Below are 12,190 nucleotides of genomic sequence, written 5' to 3' on the forward strand. Positions count from 1 at the left end.
TTATTGAAAATGAAGAAACAAATTACCAAACAATAACATAAATAAATAGATTTAAATGTGCAGTGTACAATAAATGATGCTACCATTGACATAAGAGAGTTCATGTTATGTTCAGTACATTCAATGATAGGTTGCTTATCCTCTATTTCAGGCACATGTCATTTCCCACAGATCTAGCCAACTTGGCACAATTTGCTGTTTCACCCAAAGGCTAGTAGACACAACAGTATCAAACACCTCTTCCACCACTATCTGAAAATAGAATAAATTGTCTCTCCCTGGCCACTTACACCCCAAGAACTCTTCAATATTTTGGTGAATGCCCTCCTTTCATTGAAAGGAAAGTGTAATTATATTGAGTCTGGAAAGACCAAGTGAAAACAAATACAGTTGTCTACCAGATTTGGTCAAATATTATTCTGAATATATACCGGTCACTGCAAATGCATTTCATTTACAATTAGAAGAGACAATAGAAAAAGGAATAGGTAAAAAATGACAGTCTCCCTAAACTACCATGGGTTATTTTAGTACAACAATTCATTATAAGATAAATAAGAGTCTACCAAGAATGAACTTTCAAGGACAAATACTAAAGCAGAAAGCATGCCAGGAGAACAGATGTAAGTCATCACGATTCTGGGAAAAACAAAATGTATTTTTCACCCTATGTATATGCTTTCTTTTATTACTTTAACTTTCATTCTTAACTTCTTTTTTGAGATATTTTAATATAACATTATATTTCACCTGTTCTATTAGTAGAATGCATTTTATTTGTGTGATTTTATTTTTAAGTATATAGGTTTAAATATTCTTACCAAATTCTTATTAAAGTACACTGAATTTTCTTTCAATAAATATAATTCTCTTTATTTATGAATATTCTAAAAATCACAATTTTTAAAGTTTTAAAACAATAATCATTAAACATGATTTTATGGAGGACACCAATATCTACATATAAAATAAACAAATAATGTTGAGATAGTTTCTAAATCCAAATAGAAAAATGATATTAAACATTACCTCAAAGGATATACAACAGTCTAATCTAGAGAAATCATTTTTCCTAAAATCCATTTTGTCTCTTTGGCTAGCTGTCTAAAATATTTGCCACCTTTCTCCCAGTAAGTAATATAATTTGTCCAATTTTCTCAGCTTTATTGCAAAAAAAAAAAAGTAAAAATACTGTCTTACTTAGGTTTACTTGCTGCATTGGGAGCAACTCTGTAAAGGAAGGTCTTCCTGTCTGTCACATCTGAGCCCCTATCACTTGCCAGATTTATGGAAATGTTCTATAGTCAATTAAGCTGATGGTGTTTTTCAGTGACATCCAATTGAACTTAGGTTCCAAATATATAATCAACACTGAGAGGACTCACTATCATCAGAAAAGGGTAACAGAAAATATGCCCTTTTTTTCTCCCCTTCTTATGTCTTCTTAAGAAACCAGGAAGAATTGGTAGTAAGTAGTTCATTGCCTGTCACTAGATGTGAATGAATATTTGACAGATTCCTTCAATTCCCTTAAATTCTAGAACTGCTAGAATAGAAAAGAAAGTATAAAATTTCAAGACAGTAGTGAAAGAAATTGGTGATTTGTCTTAAAATGGGAAAAGGGGAAATGAGTTCATTGATAACTATTACTTACTGCAAGTAAAAAACTGAAGTACAGAACAAATATTACTTAAATATTCTGAATAAAAAGTTTGATAACTAGAGAAGGAAAAGAACCAGTCATGTAAAATTTCAAATAAACATAATACTGTTAAAGTAAATTACTTAGATTATAAAAATATATTTTTAAAAGACTATTTTATAATGTGACAAATTGATGTACTTTTTTACATCCTCACAACGAAAAACATCAGATGCTTGCTTTATGCTTCCTGCATTATCCTTCTCTCTCCATAAAATGTCCACTTAGTGGTCTAACTGAATTTTGGACACTGGCAATTTAGGGTTGAAATAAGGACTCCATCATTCACTAGCTGAAAAATGCCTAACTAAGTTATCTCTAAGCCTCAGTTTTATGTGTAAAATAAGAAAACAATACCTACCACATAGAAGTGATGGGTAGATGACATGGAATTTTACATGAAAATGCTTAAACTATTAAAATTATGGATAGAGTTAGAAAAGATGTGATATGATAGAAATATTAGTAGTACATAATTTTCTTATCAGATTAAAAAAAAGTAGTCAACTGTAAAATGTCTTGCCTGTTAGTTTGTGTGAGTGCGTCCTATGGGTTGATTTGTGTCCTGCCCAAGATTTGTATGTTAAGTGCTCTCGCCCAGTACCTACCTCAGAATGTGATCTTCTTTGGGAATAGGGTTGTCGCAGCTCTATTTAGTTAAGATTTCATTATACTGGAGTAGGGTAGGCCCTCCTCCAACCAATCTGACATGACTGATGTCCTTATGAAGAGGGGAAATTTGGACAGACACACATTCAGGAAGAACTCACTAGAAAATGAATACAGGTTCTGTTGCCAGTGCATGGTTTTCTATAGAGTTGGACTGTCCTTATTTGAAATCTCCATACATTGCTTAAGTTTACCTAATCCACCCTCTACCAATTTAATTTACTGCTGTATTATTTTTTAACCTTATTTTTACCTTATATCTAAAATATTTGGGTATAAATAACCCTCACTGACCCCTACTACAAAGTTATCTTTCTTATTATAACTTAATTATTAGGATTTATCCTAATAATTTATCTTTAGCACATAATTTACTAACATGTAACTTCTGTCTCGAAAATCTTCTTCAATTATCCACTCCTTTGGGATTTTTTCCTAGCAAATTTCTCTAAGTTTACCATTTCAAGTAACTAATCATAATTATCCGTTTCATTCAGCAACTACAATAATTCTTTTAAAAACATTTCTCCAAGTGGTCCTTTGTTGAAAACCATACTTAAAATAGAATCTCAGTCACATAATGACCCACCAGGCTTTATTTCTTCTATATAGGATTGATATTTCATATTTATATGATCAATTTTTAATCTCATTTCAATAAAATGAAGCTTTAAGAGAACAAGGATTTTTGTTTGTTCAGTTTGATCAACAGCACCTAGAGAAATGATCATGTGTGTTTTCCTTCAACATTATATCCTTAGCCCATATGCATCTGTAACCACAAAAGTATTTAGTAAATTATTTAATAATAAGTGCATGAATGATTGACAATATTCACTGAATACCAGGCATCACGCAGATGCAGTGCCTATTGCAAGGAAACAAACATGGTCATGATTTATAGGAGCTTACAGTCTGGAGAGGAAGATACACTTTAGCCAGATAATTCCAAAATAAATACACGAAACTGTAATTCAGAATAATACCACACAGGAGACTTAAAATGTTTTATAGGAGAGGATGAAACAGATGATTTGATCTCATCAGAGAGGCTAGGAAAGGATTTTCTGAGGAAAAGAATTTTAAGCTGAACTGCACCTGAGCCATCTAAATAAAGAAAAGAGGTAATTGTGCTTCAAGATGCAGGAAAATCAGATGCAAGCCTCCATGACAGGGTACTGAAAAAGTTCAGAATGGCTAAAATAGAAAGATTAAAAGTATATTGCAATATGAAGCGAATATTTCAATGGGAAATTTGTAAGACATGTTATGGGAGATTTATTTTTATTCTAAGAACAATGAGAATCTTCTGAGATGGTTAAAGTTTTGGGAGAGCTTATACAATCAGATATATGATGGAGAGGATAAAAACAAGATCACTGTGTCCGTAATGTCAAGAGCAGATGGCAGGGTGAGTGCAGGTGAACCACTTGGAAGGATATTGTAAAAGCCCCAATGGGAGGTGTTGTGAGTTTGAACTGGTGACAGAGGGAGAGAAGTGGACTGGATCTTAGAAATGCTGAGGATGAAAAAACACAGAGGCCTTAGTGATAATTAACTATTGTGAGTGAGACAGCTGGACATATGGTTTATTGCTAGTTCTGTGACCTGCAAAAAAATCGATTGAACCTTGCCACTTACAGAAATAAATGAAATTTTACAAATTTAAAAAAATTTTTAAATGTACCAGTTAAGGTGTTAAGGAAGGAGAACGATTGAAGTTCCTTTCACATATGTACAATTTCAATTAGGATTTTAGGTAAATGGTTAGCATTCAAAGGAAAAATTACAAGTTAGAGTTACGAAAGTAATGACACATTTGAGTATAGGTGATAATCGCTTTTTTGTGAATGGATACAATTATTTAAGGATAGACTATAGTTTAAGAAACAACTAAATAGACAAGATATCAACTTAAAAGGAGCATGGAATTCAAGACAAGGGATTTTTTTTCAATAAGAACATTCTTAGTAGGCTTGAAGTTGCTATAAGTTTAAATAAATTAGGCACTACCAAGCTCTGCTTTATTTTTCCCATACAGGGAAATGGTGATATTGACTCTGTGTGTGTGTGTGTGTGTGTTTGTGTGTGTGTATGTGTGTAACTTAGGGAATTACTACTTTAAAAAGTAATTATACAAACCAGATATAACCCAAGCACTGTATCTGATCTCCATATGGTAGCTATAAATCTCTCATTTTGTATTCACTTCTCTTAAAAATTAGATGTTAAACTCTACGATAAACACACTATTTTGTGAGAAAAAAATTAACATTTTGTTTTAGTTTTCTAATCACGCATGCTTTATCCACATTATGAATTCTGAGGGAAGATAATGTTATTTTAAATAAGACAGTTCTTGTAGAAAACTATAGGAAACACTGTATATATTTCTCTATGTATTTTTTAATAAATAAAAGTATCCATTAAAACATTGAAAATTTGGGACAGAAGCATCTGTGCAGTACTTATGATTTAACCATAAATACATAGTTTCGATTACAAAGATTCTCAATCGTTTAGGATTTCTTCTTATTTCTAATATTTCAGGCATTACTTTTAGTAAATATATTATTAGAATCCAAACTATAAAATTCCTTATTTTTTCCACAGTCAAGAATTACAGAGAAACCAATTATTCCTAACTTTACGGTAGCACTTTTTTCCTAATAAGTGTTTCAAGAAAAATTATTATTTTTTGTTGTTGGTGGTGGTGTTCTTTAGAGAAATTCACTTTCAGTCAAACTCTTGGTTAAAGTTTATAACTTTCCTTCTGAATAGTATAATGACTCATGAAGTAGTAGATTCAAAGCAGTAGTTGTGAGTATTAAATTATGTGCTCCTTGTAGTAAGATCGAATAAATACATTATTAGTGTATTGGATTCTTGGGACTGCCCAAACAAAGTATCATAAACTGGGTGGCTTAAAACATCAGGAATTTATTTTCTCGTAGTCCTAGAGGCTAAAACTACAAAATCAAACTATCAGCGAGACCATGCTCCCACTGAAACCTGCAGAGGAATCCTTCTTGCTTCTTACTGGATTCGGGGGTTTCTATGGCAATTTTTGGTATTCCCTGGCTTGCAAATAACACAACTCTAATCTCTCATTCGTCATCACATGGTGTTCTTCTCATGTGTCTGGCTTCATGTGGCCTCCTTCTTATAAGAACATAAGTCATGTTAGAGTCGGGGTTCACCCTACTCCACTATGATCTCACCTTACCTAATTATATCTGCAATATATAATATATCTCAGCCCAAATCAGGTCACATTCTGAGGTACTGGGAGTTAGGACTTCGATGTATCTTTTTGCAAGACAAAATTCAATGCATAACAAGTAGTGACCATATAAAACCACCAATAATATAAGAGTATCTTTGTCTTAAGTCCAGGAGAGATTATTTTTGTCACTTCATCTATTCATGCACATTAATGTCACTCATTTACTTATTAATATTTATCAAGGGCATATAGTAGACACATAAATGCAGTGGTTAAAGAATGAGCGCTCTGGAGGCATACTCATAGGTTCAAATCCAGGATCCCCTACGTTCTAGCTCTTGGATGTTGTAAAAATTACATACTCTGTTTGTGGCTCAGCTTCCTTATTTTTGAAATAAGTATGATAATAGTATTGAATTTATCAGGTAAAATGAATTCATCCTTAAAGAGCTTATAAGAGGGCTTGACATATAGTAAGAATTCCATAAGTATCAGCTGCTATTATAATATAGTATGTGAAAGATGCTCAAAATACAGTCATAAAAGAAAAATACTGAAAGGCTACCAAGGACTTTTGGTGCTGCCCACAATAGAAATAGCTTCTAGCAAATAAGCCTCTTATTAGAAAGTCTTGGAGTGCTATCATTTCAGCCAGCACTCTAGCCTCCATTTTGCTATAGAATGGAGGATATATTTGGGGTAATTATTAGGTTCAACATGTTTTTATTTTTTCCCAGAGGTTAATTTCTAATACTCAGATATATTAACAGCTCTTTAGGGGTGAAGAGAATAAGCTTTGAGTTCAAAATCCAGCTAAGGTAGAAGACCTTTGATCAATTCCTTTCATTTTAGAGTCTACAAAAAATGGGATTAAGGTACATACTCAAGGTATTAGTGCACACACTAGGATTAAGAACTATGTCCTAGGAATTAGGGCAAAACTGAAACAAATAAGACCTAACCAAATCAAAACACCACTTTCAGAAAATTAAGTTCATTCAATTATTCTGTGCATCTTCCAAAAGGAAATGTGATCTGAACAATATGACTTACCAACATGACATTTTCCAACAAATGCTGAATATAAAATATTCTTCTCAAGTGCACATGGAACTTTTCCATAACAGGTTATAAGCAGAGTCATAAAGCAAGTCCTAATATTTCAAAAATTGTAACGATACAGAATACAGTAAATGCTGACAAATTACCAGGAAGTATAAAAACATAGATAAAAATACTTCTAGATAATCCATAGGTGTGAAAAATAAATGAGAAAATACTTTGAAGAAAATAAAAATGCAGCATATCAAATTCTGTGATGCAGCTAAACCAGAAATGGAAACAAAATTGTATATTTTAATGAGTATATTAGGAAAGAAGACAGATTAAAGATCATTAATGTAAATTTCTAACTCCAGAAGTTAGAAAAGTAACGACAAATCAAAACCCACCCAATTGTGAGGTAAGTTTCTAGAGAGCAGAGTAGAAAGACAAAATGAAAACTAGAAATATGAGGTAGGAGAAAGGTAAGGAACATAGACATTTACTACAGCACGTTCATTATCTAAGTCATACAGGAATTTCAAAACGTATTTTACAGATCAATATATCGAATAAATTAAAACGAAGAATTAAAATCTTTGGAAGGGAGTCCATTTCTAGCAGGTCTGACCCAATGACCAAAAACTGAACTGAATGAACTGCCAAAAATATCTTCAAAAATATCAAAGACAGTAGGAAAATATCGTTAAAATTTCAGTGAAACAGGAACTTAGAGAAGCAGATCTTGTTTTGATGATATTTTCCAAGTCTTATAAAAATTGAACTTTAGTTTTCTTGGCTTTGTCTAAAATGGGAGAAATAGACAAACTCCAGGACTACAAGGTGGATGATCCTTCCAAACAAAGCAGAAACATCAAAAGGAAACACCTTCAATGCTTGATGAAACTAAAATATATTTTCTTGAGCCTTTACCCAAAGAGAACTGATATAAAAGTTACTGTGGCAGTAAACAAAGTTAGAAGGCAGAATGAGTATCTGAGAAGTTAGTTAAAGCAAAAAGCTCATCTTCACATGCATTTGCAGATCAAATTTACATAACCTAGGTGTTAAAAATACAAATTCTGAGTTAAGTATAAAATACCTGATAGGTAACACTCCCTGGTGCCTGGCATATCAAAGGGTAATCCTTTATGGTGGAAATTATCTTAAAACTAAAACGTTAAGACTCTCCAAAACAATTGCTCAAGAGAGTGTGCACAGCTTAAAATTAAAACAAAAAAAATTACAAGGCAACAAAGTAGTATATGCAATAATGGATAGGGAAACAGATCCATGAATATTCATAAAGTGGAATAATCAGACGACATAGAAGGAAAACAAAATCTATGCTTACTATACTTAAACAGACACACACACACACCCCCAAACATACACACTTACAAACACACACACCTTACAATAAAGATTAAAAAGATTTTCAGGGAAGTTACCAGTTTTGCACACAAGGAGCTTGGAAGTTGCCATTCCTCTGAACAACAAGTAAAAAGCCACACAATCTGATAAATCAACAACTCTTCTTGGATCTGTATAGAGTTGAGGACTCAAAGGAAACCACAGCCCCCTAGATTGGAGACAGACAGGTGAATACAGGGAGTGACAGCTTACCTGAGTAGACACTTATGAACAGAAACTGCCATGGGAACCAGTTCCAGGAGAACTGTAATTGATGAATTACTGGAGGCTCAGTGTGGATAAGTCTGAGTAACCTACTATATAGGGAGCCAATAATCAGTGGTCCCCACACTTTTGTGAGTTTTGCCTTCAGAAGCTTGACAAGGTTCTCACAGTAAATATTGGAGAAAAATCCCCTCGTGCTTCACACCAGGGAAGGGGGAAAGGAACCATTTTGAAATACACCACAGCATTCTGTTCTTCTCAACAAGGCCACCCTCAAGGAAAACTATTTAACCAGAACCTAACCTGGGGTTTTATCAGTCTAATTGACTTGGGGGCCAGCGCTAGCTTTCTGCATAGAAGGAGGGAAATACCTAACTCCAAACCACTCTAGCCTCTCTGTCCTACCTAAGGCGAGCGGGAGTGGAAAGAAACCAGGAAGCATTTGTGAAATTCACAGTTCAGAGTCATAGGTTCACAAAAAGACTAATCGTAAGACTAGAGAAAGCTTCACCTCCACCATCACATTACTGAAGCCCTGTTTACTGCAGTACCTTTTGCTTCATGTACAGCTATCAAGAAAACATTAGTAGGCATACCAAAAGGCAAAATCACAGCTTGGAGATACAGAGTATAGACATGGCACTGTCAAGACTGGAAATTTAAACATCAAAGATTATAATTCTAAGGGCCTTAATGGATAAAGCAGACATATAAGAACAGATGTGCAACGTAAGCAGAAAGATGGAAATCCTAAAAGCCAAGAAGAAATGCTAGAGATCAAAAACACTAACAAAAATGAATGGGCTTTTTTAATGGCCTCTTTGATGGGCTTATTAGTGAACTGGAAGCAGCTGAAGAAAGTGTCTATGAGCTTGAGGATACATCAAAATAAACCTCCAAAACTGAGAAGCAGAGAAAAAAAATTTTAAAAGATGGAAAAAACAGAACATCCAAGGAGTGTGGGACAACTACAAAAGTTGTAACATACACATAATGGGAATACCAGGAGAAGAAAGAGAGAAAAGTACAGAAGAAATATTTGAAACAATAGTAACTGAGGATTTCCCCCAATTAATGTCAGACAACAAATCACAGCTCTAGTGAGCTTATAGAATGCCAAGCAGGATGAATGTAAAAACCAAAGCAAAAAAAAAAAATCACTTTATCTGTAAAGGAACAAAGATAATAATTACAGTGACTTCTCAGAAATCATGCAGGTAAGAAAAGAGTATCCCGAAACATTTAAAGTATCAAGAGGAAGAAACCCCATCATCTTACAATTCTGTACTCTATAAAATTATCCTTCAAAAGTGAAGAAGAAATAAAAACTTTTTCAAACAAACAAAAATTGAGTAAATCTGTTGCCAGTAGACCTGCCTTGTAAGAAATGTTAAATGAATCTCTTTAGGGAGAAGGAAAATACAGATCCCATGGACATTAAAAAGATACTAAAGGAATGTTATGAATAACTCAATGCCCCTAAGTTTGACAGACTAGATGAAATGGACCAATTACTTGAAAGACACAGCCTACCGAAATTCACACAAGAAAAAACAGTCGGTATGAATAAGGCTTTATCTTTTAAAGAAATTGAATCAATAATTAATTACCTTCCAAAACAGAAAGCACCAGGCCCAGGTGAGTTCACTGGTAAATTCTACCAAATATTTAAGGAAGAAATTATATCAATCTCTTTCAGAGGACAGAAGCAGAGGGAATACTTTTTCATTCTATGAGGCCAAGATTACCTTAATGTCAAAGCCAAGAAAAAAAAAATTACAAGAAAAGAAAATACAGACCAATATCTGTCATGAACATAGATGCAAAAATACTCAATAAAATATTAGCAATCCAATCTAATATATAATGTATAAAAACAATTATACACCATGATCAAGTGGGCTTTACTCAGAAGTATGTTAAACATATCCAGCAATTTCACTTCTAGGTATTTACTCAAGTGATAGGAAAACACATACTTATGTGAAGACTTGTACATGAATGTTTATAGAAATTTTATTTGTAAATGCCCAGAACTGGAAACAATTCAAATGTCCTTTACCTAGGTAATTAATAAACAAACTGAGGTACATCCACACAAGAGAATAATACCCAGCAATTTAACAGAGGTATTTATCGATAAATGCCAGAACATAGATGAATCTCAAATAAATAATGCTAAGTGAAGACAGTCAGACTGAAAAAGCTATGTACCTTAGGATTGCATTTATTTGACATTCTAGAAAAGGAAAATCCATAGAGAAAGAAAACAGATCTATGATTGGGGCCGTGGAGGAGATAGCTGACAAAAATATGGGATGGGCAATTTTTCTTTTATGGTGTTGGAGCTCTTCTATATCTTGATTGTGATTGCGTTCGCATGACTGTGTAATTTTGTCAAAACCCTCAGAAATGTGAACTAAAAAAGGAGAATTTTACTAAATGTAAATTATCTTAATTTATAAAAATGAAAAGAAAACACCAGTATTTTGTTCTTGCTTTCTTAACCTGAGTATTCATATATGGTTAAAATTCTGTATTAAAAAATGCCAAAATGCTGCACTACTTCATTTACATAATGTTTTCATTAATTTAAAAAAGACTGAAAACAAAAGCTGTCTTATATGAACAATGTAAAATAAGGCATGAGTTCATTCATATTGCTGATTATGGAGAACAAATCAACTTGACTCATTTTTTAAACAGTGTCCTTTGGCCTAGGCTTCCAGTCTAATCAAACTATAGTAGATCCTCATTATTCAATGATTCACCTGCTCCCTAAAATTTGTTACCTCAAGACAAATACTGGCAGGCTTTTGTGATCATTTGCAGACATGTGCAGAGTAGCAAAATATCTGTCATGTGATTCACAGCTTCCCAGCTGAGGTCCAGAAAAGCAACACTATGTCTTATTGTTTCAGCTTCATATTGTAAAGAAGTGCCCTATTTTCAGGCTATTTACTGCCATGTTTCTCACACTTTTGTGGGGTTTATTGGATGATTTCTATGTTTAAAATAGCCCCTAAATGTAGTAATGAAGTGCTGTCTAGAGTGGCAAAGAACAAGATGGCTGTGATGTGCCTTAGGGAAAAAAATGTGAGTTAGGTAAGTTTCCTTCAGGCATGAGGTATAGTACTGTTGGCTGTTAGTTCAGTGTTAATGAATGAACAATACTGTACTTTCCAAAAACGGAGGAGGAAATTTGCTGGTCTCTGCATGAGAGGGCTCTGGAAGGTGCTAACATAACATCTAAAGTGTTTGATAAAGCTATGGAAAAGATGAAAAAGCGTCTGCGTTTGTGGATATGGGTGATGGCAACTAATAAAAAAGCATAATAGACAGCATTGTTGTGAGGTTGAAAGCCAAAGAAATTTATGGTCACATGACCCCGAGTCAGAAAAATGTTAAGCCCTTCCTGGCGAGTGCTGGCATGTTCCAAAATGTGATATGGCCTTTTCTTTCTTTCTTTTGAGTGTCACAATTAATTATGCTGTATAACACCCTTACATATGTGCCAACATAGCTGACCGTAGGATAAATCAACAGTTTGAGTAAACTTTGTAAGTTGAGAATAAACTGAAAAATAAAAACCAAATGAGAAAAAAATGCAAAGTGTGTTACAGCTTGAAGAAAGAAAACATGCCCTACCTCTACAAATTTATCAGCTCTAAACATTCGATCATGTTGGATGTCAGGTATAGTTTGAGGAAAAATCAATAAATAAAGTAGACTCAAATATCATTTTAACCAGTAGGGAAAAAAGTTCTAAAATGTTATCATGAGCATTAAAGGTAAACAATAATAGTTATAATAATTAACACCTAAAGGAGGAAGGGCTTAGTACACTGTGAATTCTTATCATTTATTTTAATCAACATATAATGATACTGCAGTATAAGTACCCTTAATGCACT

The sequence above is a fragment of the Phocoena sinus genome, chromosome 1 (assembly GCF_008692025.1).
Source record: "Phocoena sinus isolate mPhoSin1 chromosome 1, mPhoSin1.pri, whole genome shotgun sequence".
Taxonomy (NCBI): Eukaryota; Metazoa; Chordata; class Mammalia; order Artiodactyla; family Phocoenidae; genus Phocoena; species Phocoena sinus.